Source organism: Ursus americanus, chromosome 17 (genome assembly GCF_024610735.1).
Source record: "Ursus americanus isolate L20-20 chromosome 17, mUrsAme1.1.p, whole genome shotgun sequence".
Lineage (NCBI taxonomy): Eukaryota > Metazoa > Chordata > Mammalia > Carnivora > Ursidae > Ursus > Ursus americanus.
Genome location: NC_142143.1, coordinates 22,307,708 through 22,333,439, shown reverse-complemented (window position 1 = coordinate 22,333,439; position 25,732 = coordinate 22,307,708). Strand labels below are relative to the sequence as shown.

Here is a 25,732-nt window from a genome sequence, read left to right as displayed (position 1 = left end):
GATTTCTTCTGTTGCTCATTACTGGTTCCTCAGTCTCTGGAACAGTAGCCTGGAATATTGCAGGTGTCTAATGAAAGGGATAGAAGGGGTCAGTAAATGAAAGGGATAGAAGGGGTCAGATCCCTGACACTGTGGAGCAGCCATATGACCTTAAGCTCAGACAGAGGTAAACCACTGTTGTAAGTTCATGCTTACCTTCTCCTTTGTTATAACCACCAAACCAATACTCAGTTAATACAGAGACAGTAGTCCCCGCCTTCAGCAGAGATCAGCTGATGTCCCACTACGGGACCATGCTCAACTTCCCGTGGTACTCCTCCCAAAGGGTAAACTGGTGAGCTGAGACAGACGAGGCCCTACCCTCAAGGACTTCACATTTCCATCAAGAGGAAGGCATTCGTCACATAATCACACCAACAAATATCAAGTTGCAAGTGAGACAAAGGAGCGGTGGCAATGAGAACCAATAAAGGGCAAACTCTGACCTCGTGGAGGAGCCATGATGAAAGATACAGGGGAGGGCTGACATGTGCCGGGGGAGAAAGCGTCTCCTTGAGAAGGTGCAGTGGGAACAATCTTGCAAGCAGGGCGAGAGCAGATGCCAAATCCCTGTGGTGGGAGGAAGTGTAGCAATATTACAGACTCGGGGAGGCCTGCTGGCTGGCGCAGTGGGGGTGCATTGTCTGAAGGACCCCAGGAGGTAAGAGCTGAGGAATTTTTACTTTTTCTTTCAAACAGCACAAGCCCAGGACGTGTTTCAGGCAGGAGGGCAACATGCGTGATACCTGCCTACTGGCATTCACAAACAGCCCGGAAGCACGGCACCTTTCTCCAGCAGAGTCACCCCAGTCTCCTCTGAGATGAGGAAAGACTAGAAACCTCTGGAATGGGAGCCGTGCTCCAGTCACAGCTCTTTTATTCAGCGCCTCACAAATGAGTTGCCAGAACTTGCCCTGGAGACAACGGGATGCAAATGCAGACGACATGGAATTATAATAACAGAAACATTATGAACAATGCAAACCAGTTGGGCCCCCCGTGGAGAAATAATCCCCGCGCTCCTTTCCGAATTGTCTTTATGGAAATTTCATAAAATTTGCCATTATTAAAACTGAGTAGCAATTATTTCTTTCTTTGGTTCATCAGTTGTGGGAGGAAAATTAATTGTGTTCTCCTTCTTTTCTGGAGTTCATCACATAGAAAGGAGGCAACAAGGATTGACAGGCCTGGGGCCTCTGTTGATGGAAAGAAGGCAAGAGAACTTGGGGGACATTATCACAGATGTGGCATCTGAGGTGGGAGCGGTTGAGAGAGTGGTAGCGGCAGATGCGGCCGCGCTAACAAGTGTGCTCAGGAAGCCGAAGTCATTACGGTATGTTGACATAACATTTGCCAGCTTCACAGGGGCCATCATCGTAAATTAGATTTAATATTGATCAGGCCGTTCACAATCAGGGCCAGGAGAAAATTGGACTCGGAGTTCTTAGTCAAAAAATTGGCTCTTAAGATTCTGCTTTCTAATTAACATAGAAGAACAGAAATCCAGGGCCTGTCTGGCTGACCCAGTGTGACAATAACCGTTTTCCTGTTCCCTGAGGGCCCTGTGGAAGTGACAGCGAGTCCCGCTCTTTCTGTTTTCCTTCCCAGGTCAGTGCAGCTCCGCGGGGGCAGGGTGGCAGGGAGGGAACGGGTGAGGGGTGGGCTGTGGGAAGGAGACCCGGGTTTCAGAGTACAGATGGCTCTGTTTCTCTTCTCAGTCTTCCTCAGAAAGCTGAGAAACTTTTTAAAGAAATTCGGTTTGCCCTTGGTCTAGTTTTCAAAATAAGCAATGTTTTAAAGTTCTTTTCAGGGTTAGGAATTTGGAGAAGTTGCTCGTAATACCTCCCACCACCACTGGCCTAGATTCACCCTCTGAGGCAGCATGGTGGGCGAGCCTGGGTTCGAATGTGAACCTCGGCAGTTGCAGCTCTCTGAACTTGGACAAATGATTTGATATCTCTGAACTTCAATTGGTTCTTCTGTAAAATAAAAATAATAATAATACCTCCCTCAAAGGGTTGCTGTGAGGACTACACAGAATAATGCATTTTTTACACATTCAGCAAGTATCAGCTCTATTTTGCAGTATTATTGTTATATGCTAATTATTACCATTATTATGATACGATTTATCCTATTAGTCAATATTAATACTGCTACTAATAACAATAAGAGTATGACATCTAATTTTTTACTTTAAAAACAACTAGCCAGGGGGTGTCTGGGTGGCTCAGTCAGTTAAGCATCTGCCTTTTGCTCAGGTCATGATCCCAGGGTCCTGAGATCGAGCCCATATCAGTCTCCCTGCTCAGTGGAGAGCCTGCTTCTCCCTCTCCCTCTCCCTCTGTGTGTTCACTCGTGTGCTCTCTCCCTCTCTCTCTCTGTCAAATAAATAAATACATAAATATTTTTTAAAAACAAAATAAAATTGAAAACAATTGGCCAGGACAATTCTAAGCAAGTATCAGAAAGCAGCCTCCAGGCCTGCACTTCCCCCTCTGGACTCCAGCTCCAATCCAGAGGCCTGAAGGGTCCTTGAGCTCCGAGGTTCTCTTTTTTTGCATTATCCTCCCCGCCGCCGCCTCCCGCCTCCGGCACCCCCCCCCCCCCCCCCCCCCCCCGCCCAGGGAACTGCAGGCAGACCTAACACTTCTCAAGGCTTAACATCACCCTTCATGGACTTCCCGGGTAGGAACATCCTGGACTCAGAAATTCATCCCATTTATCTTTGGATCTCTGACGTCTGAGGCAGAACCGAGCCAGAACGCAGATGAGGCAAGGGAGGCTCCTGGGGCATAAACCCTAAGGTGGCAATCACTCTTGGGCACCAACTCCACACTTTCACCAACCCAAGCGGGAACAACACCTTAACTTTTGTGCCCCTACGAGCCTCACTTGTGTCCCCCGGCTCCTGGCTTTGCTAGTTGCTTCATCAAGATGACATGAATGAACGATTGAAGAAAAGGATCCCCAAACTATTCCCTGTCCAAACTCCCCAGCCCTGGGCCCCGAGACGTGGTGCTGCTGCTCCTCTGCCCACCTGGATACACGTGGGAAGGGAAGATTTTTGAAGACAAGAAAGATTTTAGGCATCTATCTTGCCAACAATAAGTGCAAAAATACCCATTTCTTTTTTTTTAATTATTTTTATTATTTATTTGACAGAGACAGCCAGTGAGAGAGGGAACACAAGCAGGGGGAGTGGGAGAGGAAGAAGCAGGCTCATAGCAGAGGAGCCTGATGTGGGGCTCGATCCCACAACGCCGGGATCACGCCCTGAGCCGAAGGCAGACGCTTAACGACTGAGCCACCCAGGCGCCCCCAAAAATACCCATTTCTTAAAGCCTACACAGCAGTTGCAGGTTTATCTCACTTGCCCAGAGTTCCTACTCTAAGCTTCATGGAGTTGTTGGTCTTCAGAATTAGCTGTAAAACTCAAGTCCAGCCAGAAACATCTGCTGCCAGTAAGTAAATGGCTAACCAGGGAACTGAAAGAAAAAACAGGTCCCAGGGTTGGTTCCCCATTTATTCATTCACAAAGCCTGCTTCCTCCTGCTCCCTCAAATGATTTTCAGGAAGAGGCAGGCAGGTCTACACTCCTGTGGGATTTTATTACCTGTCCCCCGGGACTGTTACTTGCACAACAGACACCTTTCTGGAGGAAAAAAAAATTATTTCTTCTTGACTGTAACCCCTCATTCAATTCCAGTCTCTGCCTTCAACCTGAAGAGCCTTCCCTCCTTGGAGCCATAAGGCACCAATCCATCCCTTGCATTTCCCATTTTAGTGAGTTTATCTACTCTTGGGCACCAAACTACATCTATGAAATCTGTTTATAGAGTAAGACCGTGTATTAAAAATTCTCGGAATTTTATCACAAGTATAATGCACATGACAAAATATGCATGTATGAAAAGGTAGCTAGAGGGTGATAAGCCTCCAGAATCTCAGCCTTTTACTGTGCATTTACTATGTGCCAAACCTTATTTCATTTTATCCTGCTCCTCATTAACTCCATTCTCTCTCCTACAAAATGTGCTATGTGAACTGCTTTTATGCTATCTTCTTTAAATGTGAAGGTATCCATTGCGGTGCCATTTGGGTTCTGGGTGCTCTGAGAAGCCCAGGGCCTGACTTAGCTACCCACGGGGATGTCATTTTTTTCTTACTCAACATCCATCCCCCTGTTTCTGGAAACACCACCCCAATTTTCTTTTGAAAATCACCTCTCCCCCTCTCGCAGACCATGTGCACCTGGTGGGACTAACCCTTCTGTGGTTTCAGAGAATGGGTATGGATTTCCGGTCTGGCCCATCAACATGGCACCATGTTTTCTTAGCCCCTGTGCACATGCCATCTGTGCGCATGTGGTTGAAGCCCAAATGATGAATTGCAGACCCAGACCACCAGCTGGAATTACAGGAGAAGAGATTCCTTTTCTGCCCAGGATGGCTATCAGCTGGGAATTCCTGAGCAGCCCCTTTGCCTTCATGCAGGAAGGCCCTGCCCGCAGAAAGCTGACCTGCAGCTGGGGGAGAAAGATTCCTGAACACCGAATACCTTATATGCTCTTCCGAAACCATTTATGCACAAAGTTGGAACTTAGGGTTACATAAGCCAATTTGTTTCCCCTCAAGCCAATATGTGATATATGAGACGCTCATCCACAGTAGTCACTAAAGCCATGATTTAAATCAATTGGAGAGTAGTGACTTCCATAATAATGCAACCACGTGGCCCAGACCAGTTACTGGCACTGCCTTCTCAATCAGATCTGTCAGGCACGCACTCAAGTGGTCAGTCCAAATTGACCCCCACACAGGCTACTACACATCTCCTCATTGATTACCCCTAAGTATGTCTGGGTGGGATGGAGTAGATCCCGTTCCCTTTCAGAGACAGAAATGTCAGCTCAGAGAAGATCAGGTTTTTTGATGATTGCCTCCTGATGGAACTGACCTGCACATTAAAAAAAAAAAAAAAAGTTTTTTGGCCTCTGGTTAAAAACCTGAATGGGCCCCAAATTGGGGATGTGTGATTTTGTGCTCCAGAGTGGCGGAGATTAGGTGAGCCGCACCTTCCCACCCAGGAGACACAGAGGCTAATGAAAGTTGAAATAAGCCAGGAGCTGGCGTGCTGGGCAAGGGGAAACAGAAGGACTGGGGAGAGTGGCAGCAGTGGGGAGCCTCTCGCAGGCAGCCATCTCTAATTGTATGAGCAATAAAGCTGACCCTGCGGGGGACGGGAGGCTTGGCACAAGTTGAATGTTGCCTAAATGAGACTGCTCTGAGTTTTTAAACTTCTCACTTGATCAATAAGACAGAGTCCAAAGACAGAGGCGATGCTGAAACGGCATTTACATAAATCCTCGCCCCGTAAGGCAGATTCCGTAAGAAAGTTCCAGAAGCACAGTGATAGCAAAGGGCGCAATTGCACTCCCTAAAGGACCTGCAGGCAGACGTAGCTCGGCCTCCTCTGATATGTTTAGCAGATTTCTGGTTCTATTTAGGTCTTCCTCTAACTGGGCATCTTTTCTTTCTCTCTGCTTCTTCAAACTGAGGCATCTCCCGCTGAACGGTGTTAGGGAGAGGCAATGCGGGATCAAGTAACACATTTTTAATGATGTGAAACAAAGCTTTAATCACCATAGTTATTTACAAAATAATGTCTTCCTTGCATTTGGTTTAATAGCACTTTGTCCACAGTTTTCATCAAAACAACTACCCATCTGACTTATTGGAAGATTATGTTAAATGTCAGAAGAGCTCCCCAGACTCATAAAGTGCTTCCTCGCCAATCAGGATTCTAATTTTGGATGGGGAAATAATAAATACAATAATTATTGAACACTGTGACATTAACTGATAAAGATTCCTGCTTCCCTTGAATTATCAATTTCACATTGGCATAAAAAATAGATCAGTGACAATTTAATCCCACATCTGGTGACCTTTAAGTAATGTTGTAACACTTCACAGCTTTGTCATTAGAATGTCATCAGCCTTCTCTCTAAAAGAAATGATACCTAAACACTTCATGTTAGACCCGTCTCCAAAGTTTGCTAATGTTTAATATCTGGTAACAGGACCCAGATGCACCAGGCAACTTTGTCAGGAGCAATTTTTTAAATAATCCTATTATAATGCACCATATGACAGAGATTAGGTAGAGTCAAAAACTCATAGAACCATAATAGCCATTGTGTCAACTGGGAGACAGGCTCACTGCCATACCCTCCTGGTGGGGGTATATTGGTATCAGCACTGAGGGTGTCTACCAGCCAAAGCCATCAAGACTTTAAATACCCATCCCTTTCTACTCAAAATTGCACTTCTAGAATCCCAGTCTATAAAAATACGTATACGTGGGCACAAAAGACTGTCCGTTATAGCATTACTTGTAGTACCAACCATATACAAAACTATTAAAAAACCCAATTTCCATTAAAAGAGGAATGCTTAAGTAAATTAGTACACCTGCATAACAGTGTATGGCGCAGGCGCTAAAAAAGAATAAGCGGCCAAACGTACCGATGTTGTCAGTTCTTCATGCTATACTATAAACGCCCCAACCTGACATATCAGGAAATCTTCTTGGACTCCTTTCAGACTATGACCAGAATCCAGCCACTTCTCACCACCTCTCATGCTACCAACCCTGATTCAAGCCACCACACCTCTCACCTGAATGATTGCAACCACCTCCTAACAGGTCTCCGGCTTCCACCAACCTACTGTGGACATAGCAGCCGAAGTGATATTTCCTAATGTAATTCAGATCAAGTCTCGCTTGATGTCCAAACCTTATAGGTACTTCCCATTTTACTCAACATAAAAGCTGAAGTTCTCATAGTGGCATACAGGCCCTACAGGATCAGCTCCTTCCACCCCAAGCATTATCTCTCTGTCTTCATAGCCTCTACCTGCCCCCCTCCAATCTTCACTCGCTCTGCTTTAATCTGACTTTCTCTCTATTCCTTAGTCATGCAGAATCCTCAGGACCTTTGCACTGGCTATTCCCTCTGCCTAGAACTCTCTTCCCTAGATACATACCTGCTTACTCCCTCACCTCCTCCAAATCTTAGTTCAAATGCCACCTTCTTAATAAGGCCTATCTTGACCACTATATATAAAGTTGCAAAACATCATCTGCCTGGCACTTCTAATCCCATTTTCCTTGCTATCCTTTTTCTTTCTTCATAATATTTATTATGTTCTAAACCACTGCATAATTTACTTATCTGCTATATCACTTCCTTATTGTCCACATCCCTCCTCCCCCACTAGAATGTAAACACCATATTGGGCAGGGAATCTTTGTTTTGCTCACTGATGTATTCCCAAGTACCTGGCATATAGCAGATGCTCAATAAATATTTGCTGAACAGATGTATGAATGACATCATAAATAACTTGCTAAGCACTATCTCTCCTCATAAGCACTAAACTAAGTGCTTTACATCTATTACCTCATTTGACCCTTCTACCAATGCCACGTAAAGCAAGATAAGCAGGAGGCAGGGGTGAGGTATTGTAATCCCCATTCTGTAGCTGAAGAAAACTGAAAACCAGAAGGTTCATAACTCACCAAGCTCACGTTCTAATAAGCAGCAGAATGAATGGGGGAAGGGGAGAAGACTGAACGCAAATCTGTCTGCCTACCAAGATCTTAACCACTTTGCCCTCAAGCAGCCCAACCAATTAAAAAGCTACCTATCTACTCAACCTCTTGCCCCACTCTCTTCTGGATTTCTACAACACCAACTATTTAGATGAATGTCACCAAACTGAGCAGTGTTTTAACTTACCCACATAAAAAATTAAGTGTGGCCCTGGGTAAAATGATGGATGAGGTCATAAGTCTTTAAGTTTCCTTTAAGCTCTGTGACTTTATTATTAAGTTCCAAATCACATTTTGCTTCTGGGAATGGTGTTTTGGTTTGTTTATTTTCACTGTGAGGAACTGTATGTCTCCCTCTTGCCCAACTTATTAGCTTTAGTCATAAACAGCAATCAGTGAAACATGAGGTTTTTTTATGAGATAGTTAAATCCAGTGTGGGACTCTGGTATTTTGGAAATTTTTTAATGTCAGCATATTTGCTTTTGGATCGTGAATATGATTTGTTCTAAAGGCTCCTGTTTTATGAGTGAGATTAATTTTAGTTAGGTCATTGCCATAAGAATAGACCATCTTAAATTTAGTATAATATGAGAAGAAATGATTTCTTTTCCATAAACTAAACAGGTTCTGATTTAAAAAAAAAAAAAAACAACTGATAAATTATCTAGGACCTAGGTGGTAAAATTAAATTGGAACATTTTAAAGAGAAAAACCCTCAGTGGTATTTTATAATTTTTGTAGGATCAGTAATGGTAATGTTACCCTCACAGTTCTCAATACTGATTTGGAGACTTCACTGTGTGGGTAACAAAGCAGATTCTGTGAGCGCCTCGCCCATATCTTTCCGAGCCATACCACTTCCTACACATCAGCCTGATTTCTAATGGCTAGCATCTGCATCCTTTGCCTGAGAAGTTTCTTTGGTCTCCTTTGTCTCTTCTGTCCAAGCACGCAGGCAAGAGTGTCAGGAAATTTGTACCCCTGGGAACAGGTCTCAACTACTTGGGACTGGTATATAAATATCCCACTCCCTCACCCCATAGGATAACTCTGGCGTACATATCCTACATGGCTCCTAGTGTGGCCACTGAAACGCCAGTGGCAACTTGCCTGACACTACATTATTTATCAGCTGCCTTCCTTTTCTTATCTTAGTTCTCCACTTGACAACCAGTGTTTCCTGGGATCACCTCCCAAGTAATCTACTTGCGTTTGAATCCTTAAATCAGGATCTGCTTCTGGGGGAACCGAAACCATGACAGTTGCCTTTATCTGGGGCTTTGCTATAAGTCTAGTGAAAAATTATTATTATTATTATTATTATTATTATTAATTCCTTCTTCAGTGAATATTTTTTGAGCACCTACTATGTTCCAGGTGTTATTCTTACTACTGGGTATTCAGCAGTGATGAAATAAACAAAGACCTCTGTCTTCGTGGAGTTTACACTCTTGTGGGGGGAAAATAATAACCAAAATTAAAATGTACTGTAAGGCAGATGACGATGAGTGGTATGGAGGAACATGAAGAGAAGGACCGTGACAGGGAATGCCAGCAGCTGAGGCATGCAGTGGGAATAGGGTAGTGACAGGCCAAACAAGAGGGTAAAATGTAAACAAAGACCTCAGGGGAGTGGGGAACAAGCCAGGGAGGAAAAGCCTTAGCCTAGGCAGGAGGAAACAGGTGCAGAGGGGACCAGGCCTGGAAAGTTCCAGAACCAGCAGGGCTACTGGAACAGAGTCAGGAAGGGAGAAGATGACAGAAGATGAGACAGCCCTGCTACTGTTAATGTTTACCGTTGTTATTATTGTCAGTACTGGGGGTTACCAGGTTTCTTTTGTCTCCACATTTTACCATGAAAATTACGGAAAAGTTGGAAGATTTTACAGTGAACACCCATATACTCACTACCTAAATTCTATCATTTTGCTATCCTTGATTTTTCACACATCTATTCTTCTATCCACCTATCCAGCCATCTTTTTAATGCAGGTCAACGGAAGCTGCAGACATTTAACATCTCGTCATTATACAGATATTGTTTGTAAATCTGACAACACCCTTGTAAGGCGAATCCTATATCCCCACTTTCAGATGAGGAAACTGAGCCTCGGAGAGGTTGGATAGCTCAGCTGAGGCAGTGCCACAAACATGGGGCTGAGTGGGGATTCCAATCTAGGTTTATTCAGTGTCGATGCTCATATTCTTTCTACTATTAACACATGCTGCTCTTGGCCGACAGATTAATGTTGAAGAACAAAGAAAGAGTCTCTTCTTTGAAGGGAGTTGTTTCCCTTCCTATTTCCTTTTCATCTGAATGGCAGAGATCCAGTGATATGCTGGTAAATATCTGCTGGTTCACCGATCAGCTCTGAGCCGGGGGTGGAGAGAAGGGGGAAGCCCGGTTTGCAACATCTGCCAATTCCTGTGGTATAAATACTCCTACTGTGCCTGATTTCAAGCGACCAACCTGACATCAGGTTGCAAGATCTTGTGCGCTAATACGAAATGGCTCCAGCACACTACTGGAGACTTTAAAAAGTCTTATTCTGTAGATGGCAAATATCACTGGCCCTTAGGACCAGCACCAGATTCAGGATCAACGCCTGGTGTCTGTCCCCAGTGAGAACTCAGTAAATACAGGTGGTGGGGGCAAGGTTAAAGATCTACACCTTTTGACCCAGGTCCACACACAGCATCAAACCTCTGCACACACGTGCATGTGCACACACACACACACACACACACACACACACTTTCTTCCCAGGGTGGATGGTGATGCATTTAAGTAATGAATACATAATACACATGCATAAAGCAAACTTCCCCACAGGAAGTAAGTACACCCCTGTCTCCATGTAATTTCTAGCGTGGGTCCATTGTTCTTGCTTTTCTTTTTGTCACATCAATCCTGCACCTCCCTGCACTGTTGACCATGCTTTTCTTTGGCAGGAGCAATCACGGTGCACTCTGATGCCACAGGATACCTTTTTACATGGGTTGAGGTTATAAATCACATAAGAGACACTCTACCCTCAGAAGCTTGTCTTTTCTCCTCCTTCCTGAGCTTCCCCTTCAGTTAAAACCAAAAGGTCTCTTACCTTCAGAGCATTGCCCCCACTGCCCCGCCGAGGTTCTGTGTGTGCATTTTCATCGTGCCCTCATGCCACCTGAAAGTTGACTACTCTCCACCTTCTTCACCCAAATTTCCCTCTGCACCTTTCCCCAGGGGCCCCACACCCCTAAGATAACATTGCAGGACCTCAGCATTGGATGAGGGCATTTGCATCGACTATGGTAGGTGGTTCCAGGTCAAGATTTGCAAGACAGGCTTTTCTGTATGGAATCGTTGTCATTTCCCCCTTCCCCAGCACACCCTCCTCTCACCTCTACCCCACACATACATACATATTCCTGCCTGATGCAGGCCACATCCCCAGCAGGCTGTAGAGCAAATAACAATCATCTCTAAGAGAATTGGCACAAACAAGGTCTGACACTTAACAACTTCAAAGCATTTTTTATAGTATGGCAAATCCCATTACCATGCAACAAAGAACAGCTAATTGTTAAGAATTAATAATAAGAAATAAGTATAGATAATGGTTTAGCTGACACTGTCATATTTTAGTACAATATGTTCTGAAATATTTGCTCCTTTGGGTTGTGAATGTGCTATTTTTGTCACTAATAGGCCTATAGAAGCCTAGTGGAAATGAGTTTTCTCAAAGAAAGTTGTGCATTCTGAGATTTCTCTGATAAGGGGAAGGGGTCAATGTGCCTGTAGTTTCTGTGCTTCATTAAAATTCTGCTTCCGTACTGCATAATGTGAGTAATATTAATTTTCTAAACATTCGTGTACAGCAGCTGCTAACTAATTTCCATAACAGTGTTCCTATTCTACAGGCATTTTAAAAAGAGGAAAGGAGATGACCACTGACTTTCTGCCAAAAGGAAAGGCTCATCCTAACCCACTTCTGAATCATTCCAGACCAAAAGAAGAGCGACATTAGGAACGCTAACTTCTCACTCAGGAGGGTGTCTGGAATTGAACATCCCCACCTTAGATCCAAGGCTGGGGCATGTGGGATGAACTGTGAGCTCATTTGCTGGGTTCATTTTGCCTCTGGACACCTCTGAGATGGCCCGGTTGATGAGACGTAGACTGGCTAACAATCTGGGCATGTCTGCAGCCCCAGTCATCCTGGGTACCCACTGCTTCCCCTCCCCTCTGGTCCATGACACTGAGGTCCCGGTGAGAAAGGCTGCAGCTAAAGCCATGCATGCTGTTTCTGGGAGGGCAGCACAGCTGGGCACTGTGGACCCCCTGTGCTTCACAGGCTTGCTCTCAGAGTGTTCTCCCCCCACCATTCCTCCAGAAAAACCTGGGATGCCCGGGCTCACGGTCAGGATATAACTAAAACCTTTTAGTTATATACATTCTCAGGCTGGAACTTGCCCTCATCTGCCTTCTGTGAAGAGGAAGAGCTAGGGTCACAAACTTGAACGCTGTTAGTCTCCCTTTCACTTTCCTGTAGTTGCATCCTTTGGACGATACCATCCAACTTTGTGCTCATTCACCTCTGCAATCCATCACCTTTCCCTTCATACCCTAGCCTCAGTTTGTCCCCCTAACCTTACCCTCCACCTCTCCTTCCCAAGTGCCCAGAAATCCCACCACACCGGTCTGCTTAGCAACTCCTGCAATAAACCATGTCGAGTCACTCCTCCAAGTCTTTACCCAAACTGTCAGCTCTGACTGGATAGCCCACCCACTTCAAAACCAGGAAAATTTTACTCTTCATCCCTTTCTAACCTCCTAGACTAAGTTAAGCCCTCTTCAGCTTTTGCCCAACCCAACAACTTAGCACTTGTCTTGTTGTTGGTTGGTTGGGTAGTTGGATGGTTGGTTGGTTGGTCATTTGGTTGGTTACATGCAGATTTGTATCCTTTGCTTATTTGTAACTCTTGGAATACAAGAGCCTAGGTTCACTTGTCTTTGTATATGCTGTGCTCATGACATCGTAGGCATTCAATAAATCTTTGAGTGGAAGTTACCCTCAAAATGTACCTGCATGAGGGTATGTAAAAATAGGTGACCATAAATTTTGTCAAGTCATATACACTCAAAGTTAGAGTCACTGTGGGTAAAACTAAGTAAACTGCAGAAAGGAAGAGAGGTTCATACAAGGATGGGTCAGACCCCAGAAATGGCATCTAATTTCATGCTTCGCACTTTCCCCTACATTGTCATCTCCTCCGCCTTTCTGATTTCTTCTTCCCACAACTAAGTTGGCCCCACTACTCTCATTCTGTTCCCTTATCATGAAATCATTCCTTCTCCCTTTCATATTTCAAAGCTCACACAGCTGGTCCCCAGAGTCACTGCCTTTTTAAAAACTGTCAAAATCATCCTAGATGCAAAATTGAAACAATAAACCAAAGTAAATGTGACCCAATAGTGAAAACTCCACATGTGACAATAGTCAGAAATACAAAATTACTGTTCTCAGGTCTGCTATCATTGAAGATTCCTTGACTACTTTTTTTTTTTTTTTTTTGCCTTAACTCTAAATATGTTACTAGCCTTAGTACACACTAAAATTGTCAGGGACACTCTCAAACAATGTCCCTTGGAAGCCAACTAAGTAACTGAGGACATGTTAATATTAATATCAGAGCTTCAAATTCATCAATAGAGTCATGACAAAACTAGGTACCAAGTAATAAAAGTAAGAGATGTACTTCATAATTCATTTGGTAAAATCTCTACCGGTGTTGACTGTTAACTGAGAGATGATGGATTATTTTGTTTTTTAATTTACTACCTTTTTGGAATACATAGAATGTAAATCCCCATCTTAAAAGCACTTACAGCGTGAGTGAGAAAGAGTTGAGAGCTGAAGAATGGGGCTCCCAAACAGCTAGATCCAAAGGATCAGGCATTCACTTGGCCAAGAAGGTGCCTGAAGGAGAGATGGTCAACTTCAAGTAGATTGTGAAGGAAATGAGCCCAGTGACTGTGGAAAGAATGTCCTCAACCCAAAGTGCTTCCCCCAGCAACGGGCATAGGGCAGACAACATGCATTTGCTGAATGAACAAATAAATTTGGGGTAAAAGAAAAAAATTAAAAATTTTCAGTGTATAAAATATAAACAGTTACTTTAGCAATACTTTTTCAAAATTTTGCAAGAAAAGTTTATTAAGCATTCATAAATACCTAGACAGAAACAATATTAAGATGACAAGTAAAGACATTCCTTAAATTCTGTCCAACAAAAGACTTTTGGGAACTTACTATGTCCCTGGGGCTGTACACAAGACCCTGAAGGATACTAAGGTAAACTGGAGGCAGTCCCTGCCTTCTAGATGACTCTCTGATGACAATCCCTCAAGCAGGCATGGCAGCAATACCTCTGGGGTGCCTAGAGGAACAGCCCTTGCCCAACATTATATCCCCAATACCCATCACAGGGCTTAAATTACACTGTTAAAGATTGATTCCTTTGGGTCTTGAAGGTTAATTGAGTCTCTTAGCAAAAAGTCAAACCCCCCCTGGGATGGGTACCTTCTTAATCCATTACCACCTGAGATTGGACCCAAGCATTAGGCACAGAGGATGGAGGAGCAATGAGGAAGGATTTTCAGAACTGAAGAAATGAAGAAAGGAAGCACCTAAGAGCATCACTAATTCACTTTATTTGTGATTTTCCTCATTTTTTCCCATGTCCTAACCAATGAAGACTGGTACAGAAAATTCATAGCAAACCATATTAGCATCAGCAAATGCCTTTCCGGTTCCTTGTAGCTGGGTTTCTGGGCTCAATACCTGCATTTTCTATCCTAAGCCAGTTCTAATAATAACAGGCAGAGCTGCGTAGGCGCTTAGCCTGGACAAGCCAATATTCTAAGAGCTTTACAAGCATTATCTGAGTTAGACCCTATAACCATTCTATTCCCATTGTACAGGTGAAAACTAGGGGTCAGAGAATTTAACTAACTGGTTCCAATTACCTAGCTCAAAATTGCAGAGCCAGGATTTTAATTTTTTAAATTTAATTCCAGAGCCCAAATTCTTAAGCTCAATACTCTAATGCCCACAGTTCAGGCTGAAATCTTACAATAGCCCTATAAGATTGACCTAGGAAGCAATGGTCCCATACTAACCTGGGTTCAAGATCCAGTTCAAATTTGGTCCAGTAGAAACTTGGACCTTAGTGTCCTCGTTGAAAAATACAGTTAATAAAATGTAAGATCATGTGAAATAGAGTTAACAAAATGTGTGTAAGATCATGTGAAAATCAGATGAGTTTATGAAGGAAGTGTTTGGCACAGAGTAAGGACGCCATAAATAGTAGCAATAAGCTATAAACTTCCCCTGGGGGCAGCTTTGTTCTGGTGATGCTACTGTTGGCCTGTAGGGGTCACTCAAGCCTCCACTCCCTGCCTTTCACTACATCTAGTTGTCAATGGTTTTCCGCCTGTACATTCAAATGTCCTGGGGATACATACATACATATATGCGTATGTACATGTAATTTATATATATTATATTATGTGTGTATATATGTGTGTGTGCATATGTGTGTATATGCATATGTGTGTGTGTGTGTGTGTGTGTGTGTGTACATACGTGTCCAGGGGCAGAGCCTGGACATCTATTGTTTACAGCTTCCCAAGTGCCTCTAATGTGCAGCAGGGTTGAAAGCCACTGCAAATGAAAAACTTCTAGAAAGGGCCAAGGCCAAGGATCTTGGAGTCGAAACATCAAGGAAATGGATGTTTCTTAGTAAGAAATAAAGCAGTTAAAATTCTAGTGCGCAAGTGACATGGGATCCAACTTTTGGATTTGAATAGGAGCCCTCTCCCTTTCTACAGGAGCCTTCTCTTAATTTATTTTTCTTTTTTATGTAGGCTCCACACCCAGCATGGAGCCCAACACAGGGCTTGAACTCAGGACCCTGAGACCAAGACCTGAGCTAAAATCAAGTGTCAGCTGCTTAACCGACTGAACCACCCAGGTGCACCCCACCCCTGACTCCTTGGCTTATTACTAAAAAATCCTAGCCATACTCAGGCCCTGGACTCTGAGGTTGACTCTGCCCTCAGTCACCACCTTCCTACAATCTAGATTCCCTGACATGAGACCTTGATTACCACTGGGACATGTCCCTGTCCCTCATGCTTTTGCTAGCCATGGTTAGAGGCTGAGGTAATCCCCCGATGCCATGCCTTCACCCCCATGGCTAACCTTCCAGCATCAGCCCCAGCATACAGGACAGACGTCCCACTTCTATCCATCCCACAAGCATGACAAGGACTGGAGCTCACTCTTGCCTAAAGTAAAGCCCCTTTGGGATAAAGAAACGGGGGGTAATCAGAGGGGGGAGTGAAGCATGAGAGACTACGGACTCTGAGAAACAAACTGAGGGCTTTGGAGGGGCGGGGGTGGGGGAATGGGATAGGCTGGTGATGGGTAGTAAGGAGGGCACGTATTGCATGGTGCACTGGGTGTTATACGCAACTAATGAATCATCGAACTTTACATCAAAAACCAGGGATGTACTGTATGGTGACTAACATAATATAATAAAAAAATATTTAAAAAATAAATAAATAAAGTAAAGCCCCTTTAAATTCTGGGCTGAAAAAAAATTAAAATAGAATAAAATAAATAAAATAAAATAAAATAAAATAAAATAAAATAAAATAAAATAAAATAAAATTCTGGGCTGAGACAAGATTCTTAGAACAAGAGTCTCTTTCTCCAAAAGCAAAAATAAACTCATATTAGGCTTTGTTGACTATTACAGCTTGAGCACGCACTCACAATTCAAAATCCTGTCCTTGTCCACCCTGAGTTCAGCTGACAAGGCTACATTAGCCTCCCCAGATGGGCCTGCCGCCCTCATAACGCAGGAGTCAAATATTCCCTCCCCTATTTCCTCTCCAGGTTCTTCAGTTCCTCATTCATTATTTTCCCAAACTATGAAAGACCCACAGAGAAAAGCACGTTCACCACCCACCCCCTGCCTTGAATTGGTAATCCAAACAATTAACAAACTGTCCAGATGCAAATAGGAGGTTTACATTTTTTTCATAAGATGGCCCCATTTACGCACTTGTCACTCAAAAGAGGCTGAGCATATATATTCACCAAACTTGGCAGCATTTCACTCAGTGACTGAAAACAAACATGATAAATTTCTCCTCCAGAGATAATTTCGGTGATGTGTATAGGCCACTGAAAATGAGAATGTTATGACTTTAGTGCTGTGATAATATATGGTAGTAATTATATTAACAAGGGAAATTACATCCTTTTTCAGCAATTTCAGCTCATACCACCCACATGAATAGTGGGCAACAGCAAAAAAACGCTGAAATGGTGCTACTAAGATAGGGGGAGCAAGATTTGCTGAATTTAGAACCCACTTTAATCACTTTTTAAAAATGTACTGAGCTCCTACTATGTGCCAGGCACCATGTGACCCAGTGGGTAATGCATCTGACATGGCTCAGAACTTAAGGTGCTTACCACATAACAAAGGAAAGAAGACATGCACATAAATCACTGTAATACCAGGGGGAAAGTGAGAGGTAACAAAAGAGAGGTATAGATCGAGTTCTATGAGGATTGAAAGAGGAAGCTATCACTTCTAGATGAAGCTATGATGAAGCTCTGGCCGGCCCAGAAAGCAATCAGACACCCAGGAGGTGAAGAGTAAGCAGCACGCCACAGTTTTCCAGCATTGAGATAAACGACAGCCAATTAACACTGAAAATTCTGCCCAGTGGGCTGGCTCCAGAGAACATCCACCAGAATGCTCCACAGCTGAGTAACCATAAAAGCAAGCCCCATATTCCATGGCTCCAGAAATCCTTCTGGAAAGTCTTTTTGCCAGAACTTATAAATGTATGGATTGATGAACTATAATAGAGATTAAATGCATGAGAAAACTCCATAATTCATCTTGAAATTTTCTTGGAACCACATTCAAGGTATGCACTCTGTTCTACCAATTTGATCAGCTTTTGTTTCGTTCCTCCCATGTGCAAGAAGATATAGGGGATTCCAAGAGAATGAAGACACAGACAAGACCCTGAAGGAAATCGGAATTTCATAGAGGAAGGGAAACATACAACATAATTATAAAGATGATCTGCCGCTTTATCAACATGATTTGCTGGAAGGAGTATGTGGTTTCTAATCACACAGACTTGAGCTGAATTCCTACTTTGTAGCCTACCAGCTCTGTGACCTAAAAAAGAATTATTGACTCTCCAGGTTAACATTGTTTCATTTGTATGGTGTTTAAATCAAAGGACTGTGGTAGGGATTAAATGATATAATATCATGGAAGCATTTTGTCTAATGCCTACAAATGTCTAAGGAATCTGTTGAATAATGTAAGTCAGAAAACTGGGAAGTGTCAGAAGACAATTAAAAAGAAAAACGTGAAGTTATCCTTAAAGAAAGAGCTCATCTCCGAATTGGGGGGACTAGGAAGTCTTCATGAAGAAGGTGTCATTTGAACAGGACTGTAAAGGGAGTGATTTGTCACTCTACAGTCTACTTTGGCTGGTGGCGATGGGGTCAGCAAGGCTGTACTGAGATATGACATTGGATTTTTAAAAGATTTAAAATGTTGTATGTGAAAATACTTGGCTGACGGATTCACTGTAGGCAAACCAGGAGTTTAACATATATAGTCCCCCAAATACCAGAGCACATCACTAAAAATCCAACGGTGCACATAAAAAAAAGAGAGGTTGAAAAAGCTGGCATAAAATTTATAACATAACTTTTCTTTTACATTTCAAACAAAAAACTAACCCTTCCTATAAATATTGAAGGAAGAATGCTATGACACACTGGGAAACGGAACTCAGAAGCATAATGAAGGAATAAAATACCACGATTAAGTGAAGCCTACTCTGGAATTGCAAGGACTGCTAGGATTAAATATTAGGAAATCTATTTTTAAAATTCCGTTTAGTTAAGAGGCTTAAAGAAGAAGCATATTATCATCTCTATGGGTGCTAAGAAGTCATTTGATAAAATGTAATACCTATTCCTAATTTTAAAAGAAAAATATAATAGAACATGAATAATGCTTCATTAATATGGTAAATATACAAATATATACGTCAACCCAAAAATTAATATCACAATTAGTGGAGAAATACTAGAACATTCCCATTAAAGTCTGCAAGAAGTTCACTTGTGCCACTTACATTTCATATCATCCTGGAGCAGCTGGCTAGTCAAATGAATGTTGGCTCGAAACCTCAGGAATTCCCTGGGTGAAATTCGAAACTAGCCCCAAGGGCAAGGAGAGACCAAACAAAGAAGCAGACCACTCCAGACTGGGAGGTGGCAGGTTTAATAACCAAGGGAACTTACATATAAGGCTTGTCTTGGGGGGGCCACAAGATGGGTAGATCTCTGCACCTGCCTGCCAAATCTTCAAAGTTTCTATAGAGGCCTTACCTGGGTTCAATCACATATACCGTCTAGATGGTCTCAACACATTACCTTCTCAAGGCTGTGTCTTTGGGGCAGCTTCTAGTGCCTGCAGGGGAGAGGGTGAGGAGCCTCTGACTGTCTGGGTCCAGGTCAAATGTCAACTGGCAGTCATGTCCTCTCAGTGACTTCCTCCAACAATGAAATTAGGTAACTGAAAGAAATAAGAGAGAAAATTAATAAAAAAGAAAGTAAAATTATCATGATTTACAAATAAGATGATTGCCTAGAAACCCAAGAAAATCAACTGAGAATAGTTGAGAGAATAGTGTTTGTAACTAAGAGAATGCAATAAAGTAATGCTCCAAAAAATTAATTCATTTTGGCTCAGATCATGATCTCAGGGTGATGGTGCTGAGGACGAGGCCTGCTTGAGATTCTCTCTCTCCTTCTTCCTCTGCCTTTCCTCCCTGTTTGTGCTCCCTCTCTCTCTCTCTCTCCAATAAATACATACATACATACATACATACATACATAAGTACAGACAGACAGACATAAATAAAGACACAAATAAAGGTGAAATATAAAACCTTAAAAGAAATAGAAGAGAAGATGGGGAGGTATTTTATTTCTTAGTTTTTATTATCTTCAAGTGGGGAAGGCCTTTCTAAAGCATGATTTTTTAAATCCCAGGGGTCATAAATAAATGATTAATAAGTTTGACTACATAAGAATATTTAAAAATCTTTTTATAGAATAGTCCAAAAAGAAAAGTAAAAAACAACTTGGGGAAAACTTTCACAACTCATTACAGAACAAAAGATAATTTTCCTAATATATGAAAAGCATCAACAAATCAATAAGAAAAAGATAACCCAAAAGAAAAATGGAAAAAAGATATGAGATAGTTCACTAGACAGAAAATATGGATAGCAATGTAAATATATGAAAAGCTGTTTATCTTACCCATTAAAAAGAAATGTAAATTCAAACTATAAGTAGATATATTTTTACCTAACAGATTGGCAAAGATCAGTAACATTTGGTAAAGGATATGAGGGAAGAGCCATTTTCTTACATTTCTGATGACATTGTAAATTGCCACAATCACTAAGGAGAGGAATTCGGCAATCTCTATCAAAAATTAAAATGCCTATACCCTTTGATACAACAACTGGATCTCTAAGGAACTGATCTTGCAGACAGTATAAAGAAAGGGCCATATGTTCAGAGATATGCACTACAGTATGAAACCTTGAGCATGAGCAAAAGGGATCCCTTCTGACTGTTTGAGAAGTCCCTATTTATTACATCCACACAATGGATTTATTAAAGAGCATGAAAGGCCCCTTTGTCACTCAGGATCTGGCACTCAACACAGTAAGTACCAATTGTAACCCTAAGCATCTGTTCATATGCTTAACATGGTTCAGGTCCCAAGGAAAAGTTTCTCTGTCTTTTTTGCCCTATATCTTCAAAATAAAATGCAAGTTTATCCAAACACAGTGGAAATGTGTAGGTGGTCCTACTGCCAGGCTCAGAAATGACCACTGCTTTGGAGAACAGGAGAGATGTGGCTGCGGAAGCATTTATGCAAGATCAAAGACAAATTACGTTGTCAAACATTCCCCTCAGATAGCAAGAATGCCGTAGATTCTTGCATTCTCTTTTTACAACAAAGCTGAGCATACATTTTTTTACTTTGTGTGTTTTGCTTCTTTTTATTTTAATGTTCAAATGATGACAGGACCCAGAGAGTTTCTCAGTAACAGCTGGTTGAGGAATATTGTCCAATATAAACAATCGACATTACTTCTAATCGTGGTGTGATGTGGATTCCTTACAGTCAATAAATATGCATCAAATGACTGAATAAACCAATCATAAAGGGCAAATTAGCTGATGAGCATTTCACTAACTATCCTTTTGTATATATTGTATTTTGAACCATACATATATTCTCCTAACTGGGGGGGTGGGGGGGAATCCAATGACAGATAAATTTTAACATTCCAAGTAGTTCTGATATTATCATCTCAGAACCAAATACCATGCAATTTTTATGTCTGGTTCTTTATAGTTAATCACACATTCTATCATATGCACAAGGTAGCTCATTCATGGTAAGTAGAGAAAATGTCATTATCTCTAATTTATATATTAAAAACCTGCCCAAAGTCAAACAACTGATGCTAAAATCTATTTACTTTTCATAGTCCACATGGCTGTTGTGAAAACACTTTCATGGGCAGCCCTTTACATTGCTAAGGACAGACAACAGACTTACTACTCTAAATGGTTGGTATCGTTATATTATGGAATTCACCAATGTTGAGCTTGTGGCCAGTTCCAAGTTCCCAGTTTATGAAAAGAAAGAGGAAATGTATCTTGTCTCCTCTATTGTTTATTTTTACAGTGTCCTGCGTTTAATAATAAACTTTGTTATATAATTATAGTGAAATGTAATAGGATTTGCCTGAAAATTCTTTCTGAAAAGAAACTTTACTTTCAGGTTTTTAACTCTTTAATCCACTTCCCTATGGCCTTTTTTTTCCCAGAGAAATGGTGTTTATTACCCCCATTTGACTTTTTTCAACATTACATGAGTTTCTGGTGTACCACATTATGATTCAACAAGTCTATATGCTTATCCTAGGCTCACCACAAGCAGAGATACCATCTACCATACGACACTATTACAGTACCATTGACTATATTCCCTGTACTGTACCTTTCATCCCTGTGACTTATTCATTCTCTTTCTGGAAGCCTGTACCTCCCACTCCCTATGACTTTTTATTCTAAATATTTCACTTTCTTTAAGATTACATTATCACATTGTCCTTAATTCCAGAATCTTTTCAACTCCCTCATCCTTCACACACTGTGCTTTTGTATTCTTTTATTTTCAAGTCCTTTTCATGTTTTCTCCCTTTTGTTTTATTTCCCTGGGAGCTCTTATTGTCATCTTAGACTTTATTTTCAGGCTTCTACACTGAAGCCTGACCCAACGGTGAGGAAATAAAAAGAGAAAGGACCGCAGCCATGCTGAGTGGAAGTGGCTGACAGGTGTGAAGAGGGGGAAAAGGAAAAAGACTGGACAAAGTCCTGATTGTCATTTTGGTCTCCAAGATACAGTATCTTTGAAGATGAAAAATAGAACATTTACACCTATATAGGCACCTATATAAAAATGTGACATCAGAACATAGAAATGCCAAGAAAACAGGTTCCTTTAATTAGAATCTTGGTTCAATGTCCAGTAGATTGAGTCAAATTTACTTTGAAGGCATGAGTGAGAGTATCTCCCTGTAGGAGGCCAAACTTGACAAATTAACTCTGTCTTTGTCTTGAAACCAACTCACCAGTAAGTGAAATTCAGAATTCTGCTTGAAGTTTGTTAATGTTGATTTAGATGAAGCAAGCCCACACTCCTTAAAGATCTCCAGAGCAAGGTATCTATTTGATAAATCAGTAAGAATGGCCACCGTATGACTCTCGGGCAGAAAGATCAACAAACAATCAATATTAAAAATTTTGACGAATAGCTGTTCCTATCTCTATTTAATAGGCATTTTCGTGTTTCAGATCGAGCTATTTACTTGCCCTCTTTCCTTGGAGCTCATCCTGGTTTGATTTATCTTTCACTTGTCTGTCTCTAGTCTCTCTATAATTCTACCCCAACTATCCCATTAACCCCCAGAGCATCTACAGATCAAAAATAAAAAATTAAAATAAGAGATTAATTTCTACTGAATGGGAACATGTATATTTTATAAAGTTTTTATTGGCTTTGCAGCAAACTAAACTAAATCTGAAAAGTTTCATCTCCCAAAAACATTAAGAGAAAAGGTGATGAAGTTGTGTCTTTGTGTTTGGGTGTCTGTGCCTGTGCAGCTGTGACTGTGTGTGTTTGTGTGCGTGTGTGTGTGTGTGTATGTGCGCCATGAAGAAGTAAAAAGGAGGAAAATCAGTGAAACAGACAATTTTCTACCTGGCACTAAATGCCTGGTTACTTGTAAATATGTATAATTAAATTTTTCTTGTAAAAAACGAAAATCTGAATGTAACTTACAGCAAAGGTGAGCGACTTCCCCTTCACCTGAAACTCTGTTTTCATTTACTCCTTTTCCTTTTCTTGCCCGCCAGCTTTTGCCTTCATTTTGCTTTTCCTATCGGGTATTTCCTAGATGTCTGTTCAGTTTAATGTATCCAAATGTCATACCCAATAAGTTGTTGAATTTCCACTCCATTCCTGCTGAATTATTGTATTACTTTTAAATAACTTGCATCTGCTCTTGATTCTCCCATCTGCTTCTCTTCCTCTTTGCTTTCTCATCAGGAGGCCTGGCTCTAGGTTAAGGATGTTGGCCAGGCACTCCTGATTTTCCAATTTTGAACCACTGACACAAAGTTAGTCATCCTTTCTGAATCTCTGAAAAAGTCGGCCTGAGGTGAATTTGTAAAGTAGGTCAGATATATGAGTGCCACCACACACACTTTGAATACTTTCTCATTCGTGTTTGTCAGTCTCCTGCACAGGCACCCCACACTCTGGACCTTCTGGTTTTTTCCTTTTAACTCGCATCCTTCAAAAAGTACATGCTCAGGGTCCGTTTCCCCCATTGCGTCATTTCTAGGAGAAATCCGGTAGGCAAATTCCACCATGTTACTCTTGGGCAATAAAAGTGTAATATTTCATCCTCCACAGAATGAGTTTCAAGATTTATGTTTCCGTGTTCTGTTGTTAACACAGGTATGTGGGGCAGGACCAGAAAAGTAACCAGCTGTAACTGATTTGAAACACTTATCAGCAGAGTTGGCTGCTCTCTTAAACTCTAGAATTTGATGGAATTTTTTAAAAAGAAAGAAAACTACCATCTCCCAAGTTTTTACTATGTGCCAGATACAAGCTAAATTTCATGCCCATTTTAGCCAATGAAAAGCTAGGATACTTGCCCAAGGTGAAAAGATCATATGGCTATAAGAAGTAGAGATGGGACATATGGCTCAAGTAGTACAGACACTGGGTATAACCAAGCAGCAGAGCCCAATGCTCTGCCCACTACACCATACCACTGCTTGGGCTTAGGGTCATAGACTGTTAGCTCTCCTCTATTTGGGGGCTCCAACCATGCAACAGATATTAAGTAAACACCTTTTATGTGTCAAGGCGAAGCTGGAAATGAGAAACAGCTTGGTGTGGGTAGTGAACCATTGTAAGAGCATAAAGTCTGGATCACAGATGTGACTGAATGATCACCTGGGACACAATTTTGAAGGCTTTGTAGCATATGCTATGGAACTCAGACTTGATATCAAAGATATTGGGGAGCCCTTACGGGTTCTAAGAAAGGGAATGAGATGGGCAGAGTTGAATTCTAGAGTCATCCTTCTAGAACAGGTTACATTCAGGTTTTGTGAGGGACCAACCTGAAGAGGGGTGACCAGCTAGGAAGCTATATTGCTGTTACCCAGGCAAGAGATGATAGTGGGCTCAACTATGGCAATGGAGAGAGGAAACTATAGCCGAAAGGTAAAACTGTAGGACACAGTGATCATTTGATACAAGGAATAGAGGAGAGAAAGTAATCAAAGATGCCCATTTTTCCTTTATATTTGTTCTGAAGTTCCACCTTCTTTTTCTAACTCAAAGGAAACTATTGTAATAAACTGGGGTGCCTTAGAGCAGATTCCCAAGCTGAATTTATAAATGTTTGAGGCTGGCAAAATTATGCCTAACTTGACCAGTAATGAATTTGGGAAATATTGTTCATGACCACAAAATATTGCGCCCACACAATTAAAGTATAGTTTAGCCTTAAGAAAGGGCTAAGAGTCTCTTATTTGGAAAACTGTCTTTTCCCACCTCAAGAGGTGTTCTTGACAGAGACAGTCTTCATAATTCTTGGTTATGTTTACAGCAATTTGATTTTAGAAATCATTCTAAAGACAGATATTTCCATAGTAAATATTCCCAGCTGCTGTCTTTGGAAGGAGTAATTTGATCAGCGGTACTGTGTTGAATTGCATTACAATTGGTTTCTTCAAATAATGTATATTACCTACATAAAGAAAAAAAAGAAATCATAAACTAATGTCTACTTGATCTACTTGGCACAAAAGTGATGGCAGGATAGGGTTAACAAGTTGTTTGTGGAGAAATAACAGGGACTGATGAGCTCTCAAGTTTTGATGTTTATTAAAGAGTTTATTGGAATCTCATAGAGCAGTAAAAAATGATCTAATAAAACAAATAAGATTAAGCAGTTCCAGTAAACAAAATTATAATAAAATTCCAGAAGCATAGATGCAAACCATTTTTATTTTTTTAATTCTGCAAAAAAATCATATTAATATTTCCAAATCTTATAAAGAGTTTTAGAATTAGGACCCCATTTGAAAATGGGCCCAACTGCTCAAATCATGTTCATGTCATTTATGAATTCATTTAATGGACTACTTAGCCATGTTAGCAAACTTTTTAAAGGAAAATAACTTTTCCTGGCCTGAGATAAGGGGAAAACTACTGAAAATCGATCAACAAATAAATGGTGCATGCTGGCACAGTTTTGTTAGAAAATGAAAACCAAGTAAACAAGCT

At 41.5% G+C, this 25,732-nt stretch overlaps 1 long non-coding RNA gene across 1 annotated transcript in view; it reads right to left on the bottom strand.

Moving 5' to 3' along the window:
• Positions 1 to 25,732, bottom strand: part of LOC148108644 (uncharacterized) — a 436,992-nt gene that overhangs the window by 175,500 nt on the left and 235,760 nt on the right. The window contains exon 4 of the long non-coding RNA XR_015727120.1: positions 19,201 to 19,342. This is a non-coding gene — a long non-coding RNA (uncharacterized LOC148108644). The remainder of the gene's footprint in view (positions 1 to 19,200; positions 19,343 to 25,732) is intronic.